We start from the raw sequence: 13,984 nt of genomic DNA, 5'->3' as shown, positions 1-13,984 counted from the left end.
GCATGTGCCAAGTCGATATAAATGAATTATTCAGAGGAGGATACCACAATGCCATACCTACTTATGAATAAAACAATGCATCAAACATCCATGACATGCTACTCATATTAATAAATTGGAGCTAAACATGAGAGATCATAAACTACTAGACTTTCTCAAATAACATATACCTCACATGAACCAACTAAGCATGCTCACATGGATGAGTGTATGTACAAAAATGAAAACAAATAGAGTTCATACCAGCCTCTCACCATAATCAGATTGTCGTAGATCGTCATTATTGCCTTTTCACTTGTATAGCTTGGATAATATGAAATGAAAACCACGCTCCAGCCACCGAGGACCATTGAACTCAAGATGAACTTTACAAACCAAAGAAGAACAGCAAATATTTTTGGTGTTTTCGAATTGCAAATAAGAACAAAAGGAAACAAGCAAACAAAGCAAAATCTTTTTGGGTTTTCTTATAGCAAACTAGCAATAGCAAATAAAGCGAAACAAATGCAAGAAACCAAAGCAAACAAATGGTGAAGAGAAACAACAGAAATATTTTTGGTCTTTTTGTGTTTAAAGAAAGAAACAAAGCAAAAACAAGAAAATGAAAACTAGAAGAAACACAGAAAAGCGAGATGGCAGAAATCTGCCAAAACCTGACAGCAGTACAGAAATCGATTTTTACAAACATCTTACGTTGCTCAGCTCGAAAAGTGTTCAACTAATGAAAGTTAGATAACAACCTGGGGAACCTGCACAAAAATTGGCAGCTCAAAATAACGTTCTGGCTGTGTGCACGAATTTTTCTAGTAACAGCTCAGAATCTGTTTTCAGGCAGCACTTCCCCAAATATCATCTCCCTCTCATTAGAAAACCACTCAAAGAGACTAAACAAGTATGTACAAGTATCCAGCAATCATAATATGCAAAGAATGAGTGATGCCGGTATACCTCCCCCCAAGCTTAGGCTTTTGGCCTAAGTGGAGATCAACCCCATCTAGGGTCTGGGTTCCATGCCGATGAATCGTACATGGAGTAGTCATAATAAGGTACCGATGCAGAAGAAAAGCGTGGAGGCTCCATATGCCCAACATGTTGATGCGAGGAACTTGCTGCATCGGATGATGAGTCGAGGTGTTCCTCGACCTCCGTGTCGTCTCTTGCATGGTGGCCTCCTCCTTCTATGTGTGCACTCAGCGCACCTTCGGTGACTGACCAATCATTCCTGGAATCAAGGTTAAATAGAACAGGCGCAGGCAATTTTACTAGTTTTTCAGTTTTCTTAGTTAATCTCCAAGTTTTCTTATAAAAAGTCATCTTGTACAACAGGTTACCCAAGTTAGATGAATTAGAAACAAATTCATGTTTAATCATGGAGGCTATGTCAAGTTTCTCTACGGAGAACGGAATATCAAGATGGTGAGGTTCTACCCCATGCATAGCTAATAAACGAGAGGCGACGAGACCTCCACAAATTCCTCCCTTCTCACGGTTAGTAGCAAGTCTATAGGCTATCAAAGCACCCAAATTATAAGTCCTATCACCTTGTAATGCAGTAGCTAAGAAGGCTAAATCCGGGATAGATAACTTACTCCCATTCTTTCTGGCAAGAACGCACTTGGTGATGAAATAAGCAAAGTAACGAATGGCTTGGAGTTGAATACTACTGATTTTACCACTATCCTCTGAGAAACTCCTTTCATGACAAATCATCTTGTAGAGATTCAAGAACTCTTGCGGCGATCCCCTTATCTTCTCACACGATCCCCATTGTGGTACTCTAATTGCTGCACAAAAATCACTAAATGGCAAGTTGACAGCTTTATTATAAATCTTATACTGAACCGTGGGGTTAGATCGCGACCAATTGAATTTAAAGTCCTGCACAACAGACATAGTTAGTTTTGCATATTGTCTTGGCTCTCCTTCAACAAAATCACTCAGCCCTGCACGAGAGATTAGAGTTTGAACATCTTGTAAAATCCCCGCACTTCTCATAAAGTCCACGCATGGGTAGTAAGAGGGGTATACTCCCTCTTCACGATTCACTCTCATAACTTGTTGGACCTCCAATTCCTGTTGGTTAAGTTGATATCTACTCCACTCCATTTTCTGAAATTTTCAACAAACAATATAAAATTTGATTTGGTGATATATAATTGGGGGAAACTATTATAGGAACTTGCTAGAGTACTAATCATGCATCAAAACTAGTTTATACAACTTAGAACAAGCATGCAAGCTCACTAAACATGTTACCTACTGCAGCAAAATATTCAAGATATACTCAACCAAACAAAATTCTACTTGGATAGGTGGAGGAGTCACATACCGAGGAGCAAATGTGCCAAATTTCAGACAGAAATCTGGGTTGAGCAAAGAGATCGAAAAATCTGGAGCTCTGGAGCAAAAACGCGAGTGAGAGGAACCTGGTACGAGTTTTTTCGGGAGAGAGAAGGTGCTGGGAGAAAGAGATGGCAAAGTGGGGCAAGGAGGGGCCCACACCACAGGGTGGCGCGCCCCCCTCCTTGGCCGCGCCGGCCTGTGGTGTGGCACCCTGTGGTGCCCCACAGGTCATCCTCTGGTGCTCCCAGGTGCCTCGTCGAAAAATAGGACCAACGGTATAATTTTTGTGAATTTTTGAAAACTTTGAAAAATGAACATTTCTGGGTATTAAGTTTATTATTACTGACCAGGAAATTTTTTGAAATTTCCAATTAACTAAGGAACTTTGCAAATTAAAAGTGCTACAGCAACTAGAGCAAGTGGAGGAAGAAAGAGATGTTGTTTACCTCCTCTATGCATATAAAAAGTATTTGTTAACAAGGTTGATCAAGTCTTGCCACCAAATAAATTTTACATAGCATATGAAGAAATAAACCTCAAATCAATCATGTTACCTTGAATTGTATTGATATGGATCCAATCACGAGAGTTTGATATTCTTCTTTAGGCTCATATATAGGACAATCAATAGTGCCCACTTTGATAGTTCTCACATTAGAAATAGTATTGACTCCACATACTTTATCAAACTTCTTGGGGAAATAAACGGTATGCTCCCTATCATCAACATTGAAAGTAACCTTCCCTTTATTGCAATCAATAACAGCCCCTGCGGTGTTAAGAAAAGGTCTCCCAAGAATAATAGACATATTATCATCTTCAGGCATTTCCAACACAACAAAATCGGTTAATATCAAGCAGTTAGTAGTAACTTGAACATGAACATCCTCACATATACCAACAGGAATAGCAGTAGATTTATCAGCCATTTGCAAAGATATATCAGTAGGTATCAGCTTATCTAAGTAAAGTCTCTTATAAAGAGAAAAAGGCATAACACTAACACCGGCTCCCAAGTCACATAGAGCAGTTTTAACATAATTATTCTTAATAGAACAAGGAATAGTAGGTATACCTGGGTCGCCCAACTTCTTTGGAACTTTGCCATTGAAAGAGTAATTAGCAAGCATAGTGGAAATTTCCTCATTGGGGATTTTCCTCTTGTTAGTAACAATATCTTTCATATACTTCGAATAAGGTGGCAGTTTAATAGCATCAGTCAAAGGGATTTGCAAGAATAAAGGTTTCATCCAATCAAAAAAATTTATTATAGTGTTCTTCTTCCTTTGATTTTAGTTTCTTAGCAGGAAAAGGCATTTGCTTTTGCACCCAAGGTTCTCTTTCATTACCATGTTTCTCAGCAATAAAATCTTCTTTAGTGTACTTTTTATTTTTAGCATGCTTTTCAGGTTCTTCTTCAACCTCTTCTTTATCAGGAGTATCATTCTTATCATTATCTTTATCATGTTCATTACCACTTTCAGTTTCAGCATCAGAAATAGAAATACTATTAGGATCATTAACAGGTTCAGAGGATTCTACAACATTTTTATGCTTCTTCTTTTTCTTCTTAGAATGAGCACTAGGTTCAATACGTTGAGAATCTTGTTCAATTCTTTTGGGATGCCCTTCAGGATATAAAGGATCCTGGGTAGAGACACCACCTCTAGTTGTTACTTCATAAGCATGTTTCTCTTTAGAATTATTCACTAACAAGTCATTTTGCACTTTAGTGAGTTGATCAATTTGAGTTTGAATCATATGAAAATGTTTAACAAGCATCTTAACATCATTGGAGGTTCTCTCCACAATATCATGCAATTCACTAATAGCTCGAGAATTTTCCATTAAATGATTCTCTACTCTCATATTAAAATTTTCTTGCTTAACAATATAATTATCAAACTCATCTAAGCATTGTGCAGGAAGTTTCGAATACGGAATATCTTCCCTAGTAAAGCGTTGAAGAGAGTTTACCTCAATCATGGATGAAGGGAGAATTATCTCACATATATCTTCTATGGGAGGAAGATTCTTCACATCTTCAGATTTAATACCTTTCTCCTTGAGAGACTTCTTGGCTTCTCTCATATCTTCATCATTTAATTTAATCATACCCCTCTTCTTCAATATTGGCGTTGGAGTTGGTTCAGGCGTAGTCCAATCATCATGATTCCGGCCTATTTTAGCCAATAATTCTTCAGCGTCGTCTGGGGTTCTTTTCCTGAAAACACAACCAGCACAACTATCCAGGTATGCCCTAGACTCAATGGTTAGTCCACTATAAATATATCAAGTAAATCATGCTTTTCCAAATCATGATCAGGCCGAGCTCTAATAAGAGAGCAAAATCTCGCCCAAGCCTCAGGCAATTTCTCTCCATCTTCCTGATCAAAATTATAAATTCTCTGCAAAGCAATATGTTGAGCACTAGCAGGAAAGTATTTACGGAAGAAAACATCAAGCAATTCTTTTGGACTTTTAATAGAATTAGGTGGCAAACTTTTATACCAAGTTTTAGCGTCATCCTTTAATGAGAATGGAAAGATTTTAGCAACAAAGTAAGTACGCATCTTGACATCATCAGAAAACAAGCTACTTAGAGTAGATAACTCGATCATGTGTTCAACAGCACTTTCTTTTTCAGTACCACAAAAGGGTGTTTTCTCAACAATAGCTATATGAGATAAATCAAGAGAAAAATCATAATCTTTATCCTTAATGTTTATAGGAGATGTGGCAAACTTAGGATCAGGAGACAGTTTATATCTAACAGCATGTTCTGCAAGCAACTTTTTAATTTTTCTTGCATCAGTAGTAGCATTGCATTTTTCAATAAAATCATCATTAAGCTCCACATAATCTTCATCAGGATCATCACTAGAATAATCAAGTTCAGGTGAATTAACATGTGTAGTAACATTAGGAGTTTCAGTATTTTCAATTTGTCTAGACCTAGCAATCGTAGCATCTAGAAAAGATCCCAATGAACCACTATCATCAAGCAAAGTAGAAATATTATCAATATTATGAGAGTTTTCAGATTCAGCAGAAGTACCCGCATGTGAAGCATGTGGCGGTGAAACAAGTTTATCAATCACAGATGGTGAATTAAGAGCAGCAGAGGTACTCAGAGTTGTACCTTTTTCTTGTAGTGGATGGTAATATGGCGACCTTAGTATCGCGAGGTTTATCCATGATGGAGAATTTGCAGCGAACAATATTAATCCAAGTGAACTTCCAAATAAAGCTATGCTCCCCGGCAGCGGCGCCAGAAAATAGTCTTGATGACCCACAAGTATAGGGGATCGCAACAGTCTTCGAGGGAAGTAAAACCCAATTTATTGATTCGACACAAGGGGAGACAAAGAACACTTGGAAGCCTTAACAGCGGAGTTGTCAATTCAGCTGCACTGGAAAGCAGAACTTGCTCGCAAGAGTTTATCAGTAGTAACAGTTTTATAGCAGTAGCAGTAGTGAAATAACAGCAGCAGAGTAACAAAGATAGCAGTAGTGATTATAGTAAACAACAGGATTAAAATACTGTAGGCACGGAGACGGATGACGGGCGTTGCATGGATGAGAGAAACTCATGTAACAATCATAGCAGGGCATTTGCAGATAATAATAAAACGGTGTCCAAGTACAAAGCAATCAATAGGCATGTGTTCCATATATAGTCGTGCGTGCTCGCAATGAGAAACTTGCACAACATCTTTTGTCCTACCAGCCGGTGGCAGCCGGGCCTCAAGGGAAACTACTGGATATTAAGGTACTCCTTTTAATAGAGTACCGGAGCAAAGCATTAACACTCCGTGAACATATGTGATCCTCACATCGCTACCATCCCCTCCGGTTGTCCCAATTCTTGTCACTTCGGGGCCATTGGTTCCGGACAGCGACATGTGTATACAACTTATAGGTAAGACCATAAACAATGAATATCTTGATGAAACAATAACATGTTCAGATCTGAGATCATGGCACTCGGGCCCTAGTGACAAGCATTAAGCATAACAAGTTGCAACAATATCATCAAAGTACCAATTACGGACACTAGGCACTATGCCCTAACAATCTTATGCTATTACATGACCAATCTCATCCAATCCCTACCATCCCCTTCGGCCTACAGCGGGGGAATTACTCACACATGGATGGGGGAAACATGGCTGGTTGATGTAGAGGCGTTGGCGGTGATGGCGGCGATGATCTCCTCCAATTCCCCGTCCCGGCGGAGTGCCAGAACGGAGACTTCTGGCTCCCGCGACGGAGTTTCGCGATGTGGCGGCGTTCTGGAGGGTTTCTGGCGACTTCGACCTCTCCCGTGCGTTTTTAGGTCGAGGCCGATAAATAGTCCGAAGGAGGGCGTCGGAGGCCTGCCGAGGGGGCCACACCACATGGCCGCGCGGGCCCCCCCTGGGCCGCGCCGCCCTATGGTGTGGGGCCCTCGGGCCTCCACCTGGTTTGTCCTTCTGGCTCCGTCAGTTCTCTGGGAAAATAGGGCCTTCTGCATAAATTCCGAGGATTTTCCCGAAAGTTGGATTTCTGCACAAAAACGAGACACTAGAACAGTTCTGCTGAAAACAGCGTTAGTCCGTGTTAGTTGCATCTAAAATACACAAATTAGAGGCAAAACAATAGCAAAAGTGTTCGGGAAAGTAGATACGTTTTGGACGTATCAGTGGTGCATTGGGCTAGGCGTGTGTGATTGTCGTGTCTCGGGTGTGCGTTGTTCGCCGCAAGGCTTCATGTGTAAGGTTTTTGGGTCTGGTTTCCCTCATAAACTGGATCAAAGTATTTTCTCCTTTTCAGCTTAATACAAAAGTGCACCTCTCGTACGGGTACTCAAAAAAAGTACACAATATGTGCGCATACATAATACAGATTATTACTCTTGTGCCCCCCATTTCTTAGGTGTGCTTAGTTTTCCCCACGTCAAAAAATCAACTTATCGAGTTTGGATTAAATTTCAATATATTGTTGGATAGGGCTTGTCATTATATGTAGAACAACATTGAGTAGAACTTATTTGGAGCTTGGATGCTCAAGTTATTGCAGATTATGTATCACTTTTTTTTGCCTATTTCATGTCTAGAAGGGGAAAACTGAGCAAAACGAAAAACCAGGGGCAAGAACATAATTTTCGCTACATAATAATATCAACTGAGGCAGCCCAGGTTCTAAAATTGTGACATATAAGAAAATCAAGATTTTGTCAATGAATAATTACTTTTTTGGAAAAGTCCACCGATCTATTCATAATCTTCAATAATAGTACAAGAAAATCTAAAAAGAATAAAAATTACAAAAAGGTCTATGAACCACCTAGCGATGATTACAAGCATTCGAACGAGCCGAAGGCATGCCACCGTCCTCGCTCCTTCCTCATTGGATCCGGGCAAAGCTTATCATAGTAAAGCTTGTCATAGTAGATAGATGTGAAGTTGTCGTGTTAAGAACCCAAAGGGCTAACGGAAGATAGCAGCGGCCATCACCGATGAAGAGACGCATAGATAAGAAGGTACACAGACTAAATCAAGTGAGATCCGCTAGATACAATCCTCCACATATCCTCCTGTGAAGCTAGACGCATCACTGGAACGGGAGCTAGAAACGAGAAATTTATTCCATCTTTAGAGAGACGCCGCTACGCCGTTGTCATGCCTTACTTGGTAGGATACAAACCCTAAATAGTCTGAAAGCAATAAAGAACGGAGCCCTCCGGCCGACGAGGACCAGGATCCACCCGTGCCTCCATAGCCATAGGGCCACAAGAGATGAGGTAGATTGGCGGGTTGCAAACCTAGTTGCCTCTTTGTCTCAACTTAATGTCAGTGAATGGTGACGGAAGACATTTTTTGTGCTTGAACTTGATACCACACAATAATTCATCTCTCAACTTCTTAATCAGACAAGATTGGTTCATCTCCTGGCCCAAAACAATTCAATGGATAACATGAAGCGGTTTCACATACATGGCAACACACTCAAGAAAACTGAAAGAAATTCACATAACCAAAAGTACGGAATAAAATAATTGAAAGAAATTCTAGAAAGGATAATCAATGAATTGAAAGATACTAAAATATTAAATCAGAGAAAAAACAAAATATCAAGTTATCTTGATAGTATAAACTACTACTCTTATAAATGTAATAAATCATGAAATCTGAGGAATAATTTAAATAATATAAATAATCAAGAAAAGCCACAAAATTAGAAAATGCTCATAAGGACATAAGTAATTCCTGGTGTTTCATGAACGCCCTACACTTATTTTTAAATTTTATTTAAAAAACTTTAAATTATTTATATAATATGTCATCCATTTATTATTGTAAGACATTTTAGATATAGCAATATGGACTAGATATGTACTGAAATGGGTGGACCTACACACTAAAATGCATCTACGCACATCATTTCCTAAAAAATCTGAAAGATTTTATAATAGTGAACCTAAGAAGTAATAAGTGCTTCTGGAGGATATGTTGAATGAATTGATGTTTTGTGTGCAACATTTTCTTATGATTTGAGTTGTAATCATGTAGCTACACAAATATATTTGTAAATGATTGGCCCAAAAAGATAACTAGGACCTATCAAGACACTCAACTATTGTAAAAGCATTGAATTGCTACAAAACAATTCGACGAGGTTGGATGACTAAAGCATAGTTATTGTAAAGGTGATTACGCAAAATTTGATGTATCCAGTCCATTTTGTACCAGTTTCCATATGTGATGGATGAGCGAAGTCAATTTAAATCTTAGCTGGTACGATATGCTTGTATGTACTCTGACATGAGTGATCTAAAAAACTTACAAGATAATTTTCGCACCGAAACCAGCCTCGAATCCATGTTAAGATATCCATATCTGATTTTAAAGAATTCGGCAGATAAAGATATCCGATTTTGAAGTAGCACTCCGGATACGGTATATGATATAGGATTGCAAATAGCATGTAGATATTGATTATCCGAAAGTTAACTAGGATAATTCGAAGGTTTTAAACCAGATAATCTGGTTTTTTCGAGTGAAAAGCCAAGGCCAATCTCACAAGGCAAGGAGTTATTAAGTTACTCCTACTGAATTCATTTGGTGGCCATATTTGGCTCTGAATTTCTATTCGTGCTTGAGTTTTAGCATATATTATGTCTCTTTATCCATAACTGCATAAGAATGATAATTTATAGCTATCTCAAGATTTGTAACAACTATTACTATCTACCGATAAGAGCATATATCCAACTATTTTGTTTCTGGTCAGAGTCCGTCCCGTTTTCAATTCGAATCAGCAATCCGGTATATCCATATTCAAATCCAAACCCGATCAATATTCGCTCCGATTTGAATCCATGGTAAACGATATGGTATTAGCAAAATTCGATCAGATCCAATCCATTTACATCCCTATAAAATAGGGCCTTGACGACTAAATACTTTGCGTTGTACCAAAGTATAAACATAACAAATATGGAAAAAACACTTGTCAAACTTAGCTTCAAACTATCAGTTGTTTACTCTTTTACATTTATTTATATTTACATATGCTTGCATAACTACATCCCACTGTTATGTTTTTGTTTGTTTGAGAGTAGCTTATCACGTGTACCACACGATATAACAGTGTTATGCACTTATGCTAGCTACTAATATAGTGCTGACAATAAATGAGGAAACTCATCCGTGCACTTGAGCACTAGTGTGCACGACGGGGACGAGGCCCAACGACAACGCGCGCAATCCTTTTTTTTCTCAATTGAGAGTGTGCCAGGTAGACACTCAGCAAAGATGCAGTCGCATGCAAGAATGTGTCTTAGCCGTGTGCGTCCGATAGACACCCGGCAAAGTTGCCCGCCGTCAACGTTCATGAGCCGGCAGTCATCTTTTCTTTGCCAAGTATCGAAATAAAACACACGGCAAAGATTTTGCCGAGTATCCGGTGAAATTACACTCGGCCAAAAAAATATGTTTGCCAACGAAATCCTTACCGAACGATTTTTTTTTTTGAAAATGACAACAATATATTAGGTCAGCAAACCGCCTCATTAAAAACCTTCCAGCCCCCTTAGGTACCCTGGTAAGGAAAAGAGTGCGTAAGAAACTTGCCGCCTTTCGATCAAATCACCGTTACATCATTTATGAGTTTAGCTAGAATAAAACTAGGGGGTTCATCGACCCAATTACAATTCACTTTGTTACAGAAACACTCTCTAGCTAACTCATGGGCAACTTCATTTGCTTCTCTATGGCAAAAATGGTAACGAACATTTCCAATATTTGTAGCATAATCAAGGCAGTCCGCATATATAGCCGATGGTGCATTCCACCAAGTGTTCTCTCCAGAGAACAAGCTTCGATAGTTTCCAAAGAATCTGACTCCATAATAATATTATTGCATCTCATCTCACAAGCAAGTTTAAGACCCTCCCTCATTGCATAAGCTTCCGCAGTGACAGCAGAGTCAATATTTGCCAAGAAAGTAGAGGAGGCTGCAACAAATTTACCTTCACAATCTCTCATAATTGCTCCCGTTGATCCTGCATGATAGTCAGAGTGAAACGATCCATCAACATTCACCTTAAGAAATCTAGCCTCCGATTTAATCCACTTTTCTCTTGGGGGCGTCGGTTTGGAAAGAATTTTTGCTGTATTTGTTGCCATTGACAGAATAGATATCTTGCATATATACTATACTAAACGTGAACAGGTTTGATTTTTCACAGATTTTTGGATTTTTTTTGAGTTCACATCGTGAAGACACGTAGGTGTTTAATTGCACATTGTGTTTTGGTGTGCAGATGTTTTGGTGCGTGTGAGATTATTATGGGAGCCATGGATTCATTTATTTATTACTAACGCGTGAACAGGTTTGATTTTTCTCAGATTTTTGGATTTTTTTTGAGTTCACATCGTGAAGACACGTAGGTGTTTAATTGCACATTGTGTTTTGGTGTGCAGATGTTTTGGTGCGTGTGAGATTATTATGGGAGCCATGGATTCATTTATTTATTACTAACGCGTGTGTCGATTCCGTTGATATGCTGCTTCTGAGTTCAGCTTGTTTTGATGTTCACGCTGTGTGACTTTGGCATTATACCAGCCTCTGCGTTGTCCAGTTGTTGTCGGCAGATTTATTGCCTACACGTAGCACCACAACTTTGCATGTTATCTTCACAGGTGGTCTCTCTTGAGAACTCCAGATTTCCCCTCTCTCTTTATTCATCCTCACAACGCCCGAAGCAAATTCCTCCTCCCTCTCTCAGTCCATTGCCTCCTCAATTATCCCCGTGCTCCTGCTGCAATCGATGGAGGACCGACTGGTGGGGAGGTTCCTCCTGCTGGTCGCCGTCGCCGTGGTGGGCGACTTGCCCGTGGGCGGATGCTCCCTGCTCCGTTTCTGCCGCCGGCCGGCGGTGCCTCTCCCCATTACACCCAAATCCTCGGCTGCCGCCGCCGTCGCCCCTTCAGCCGGCCTTGATGCGCCTCTGCTCCAAGCTCGCCGCGCTGCTCCGGAGGTCCCGCCCCTTCGCCGCCACCGCCGCCGCCGCCAACGGGACGGAGGAGGCCGCAGCGGGCACGCTGCGCACGCGCGTCTGCATCATCGGCAGCGGGCCGGCCGCGCACACGGCACCGAGCTCAGGCCCGTGCTCTTCGAGGGCTGGTTCGCCAACGACATCGCCGCGGGAGGCCAGCTCACCACCGCCACCGATGTCGAGAACTTCCCGGGCTTCCCCGACGACATCCTCGGCATCGACCTCATGGACCGCTGTCGTGCCCAGTCCGTGAGCTTCGGGACCAACTTCTTCTTCAAGACCATCACCTCCATCGACTTCTCCGCCTGCCCCTTCCGCGTCTCCTCCGACGACACCGTCGTCCACGCCGACTCCGTCGTCGTCGCCACGGGCGCCATCGCGTGCCGCCTCCATTTCGCCGGCTCTGACGCGTTCTGGAACCGAGGGATCTCCGCCTGCGCGTGGGCGACGGCGCCGCGCCCATCTTCCGGAACAAGCTCATCGCCGTCGTCGGCGGCGGGGACTCAGCCATGGAGGAGGCCAACTTTCTCACCAAGTACGGCTCGCGCGTCTACATCATCCACTGCCACGACGCCTTCCACGCCTCCAAGATCATGCAGGCCCACGCTCTCTCCAACCCCAAAATCCAGGTCATCTGGTACTCCGAGGTCGTCGAGGCCTACGGCGGCTCGAACTGTGGCCCCTTGGCGGGCGTCGAGGTGAAGAACCTGGTCAGCGGCGAGGTGTCCGACTTCCAGGTGGCAGGGCTCTTCTTCGCCATCGGGCACGAGCCAGCGACCAAGTTTCTCGGTCCACAGCTCGAGCTCGAGTCCGAGGGCTACGTGGCCACCAAGCCGGGCTCCACGCACAACAGTGTCAAGGGGGTCTTCGCTGCCGGGGACGTTCAGGACAAGAAGTACCGCCAGGCCATTACTGTCGCTGGATCAGGTATGTACTAAGCTATATTGAACCCTTAGCTTCTGTTTTTGTTGATCAGAAATCAGGCCTTTATTATGTCTAAGTTGCCTTGATGATACTGCATTATAATTACGACTAGAAATCAGTGCCAATCATGGGTGTGCCATTTGGTTAAAATTTAGAATTAAGCTCTTTGCTGCATCATGTTTTTCCCCATTTGTATAGTGAGCTCCAGCAGTATACAATCATGATACTGAATTAGTTGTTGTTGTATATTCTACAGAGCAAGACCGACAGAGACTAAAGATGGTTTTGTCGTAGGTTGACAGAGTGTTGATTTTGTAAATCGGTGTGCTCTTAATTTACATGATTAGGCCACCCAATGTGCATACGAATTGATGTTCAGACAATTCTTAGAATTCATCTCCTCCACAAGTCAAGACCCATCTAATAATGCCACTATTCACAAGCCTTGATGTGGCCACGATTCTCCAACATTGAAAAGAATAATGCACAAATGTCTCACCAGAGGCCCCTTTCTCAACTTCACTATGCAGATTTCAGTTTGAGTTTTTGAAAGAGAAGTACCTATTAGTGTTTATTGTGGAATTTAATTTTCTTACTGTGGAATGGGATATTTGGATGACAGAGTACGCTTCCAAAAGATTTTTTTTGCTTCTTCACAAAATTTATAAGTTAGAAATTGAGATGCCTGCAGTATTTTTTAACAAGATAAATGAAGGGCATACGATGGAACCAAGAATTTATGCATTTTCAGTGCTGATAACAGTATGATTGTTATGGACCCGCTGACACGGCTGCTGCCAACTGTCAGACGCGGAAGCTCATGGAAAAGCATCACGATGGTGTTAAAAGAGATATTGTTCTCCATGCCATACCACATGTTTTTCTGCTGAAGATGAAATGTGAGGAGGTTTGCTGCCACAGTACACATCTACATGGTTGTTATTGAGCAAATATACCGTCTTTGTTGATAAATCTGAATATCTCCATGCGATAACTACAAGGCATGAATATGACAGTGCACTGTTTCATTTACAAGCCATATAGTTCATCTAGCTGAGTGCTACATCTCACCCAAGTTCTTCAATGTGGCAGCCAATTATTTATTGGCAGCTTTTTTTTGCTTGCCGAGCCTGATACCTACTTTGTATCTCTCTCGGATATATGTAGGTCTGT

The 13,984-nt window shown here is 41.4% G+C and overlaps 1 pseudogene; it reads left to right on the top strand.

Moving 5' to 3' along the window:
• The first annotated feature begins 11,788 nt into the window (after positions 1 to 11,788).
• Positions 11,789 to 13,756, top strand: LOC127338678 (thioredoxin reductase NTRA-like; annotated as a pseudogene).
• The last annotated feature ends 228 nt before the right edge of the window (positions 13,757 to 13,984 follow it).

Source organism: Lolium perenne, chromosome 3, assembly GCF_019359855.2.
Source record: "Lolium perenne isolate Kyuss_39 chromosome 3, Kyuss_2.0, whole genome shotgun sequence".
Classification (NCBI taxonomy): Eukaryota; Viridiplantae; Streptophyta; class Magnoliopsida; order Poales; family Poaceae; genus Lolium; species Lolium perenne.
The sequence above is the reverse complement of the archived record's forward strand: the minus strand, read 5'-3'. Positions and strand labels throughout refer to the sequence as shown.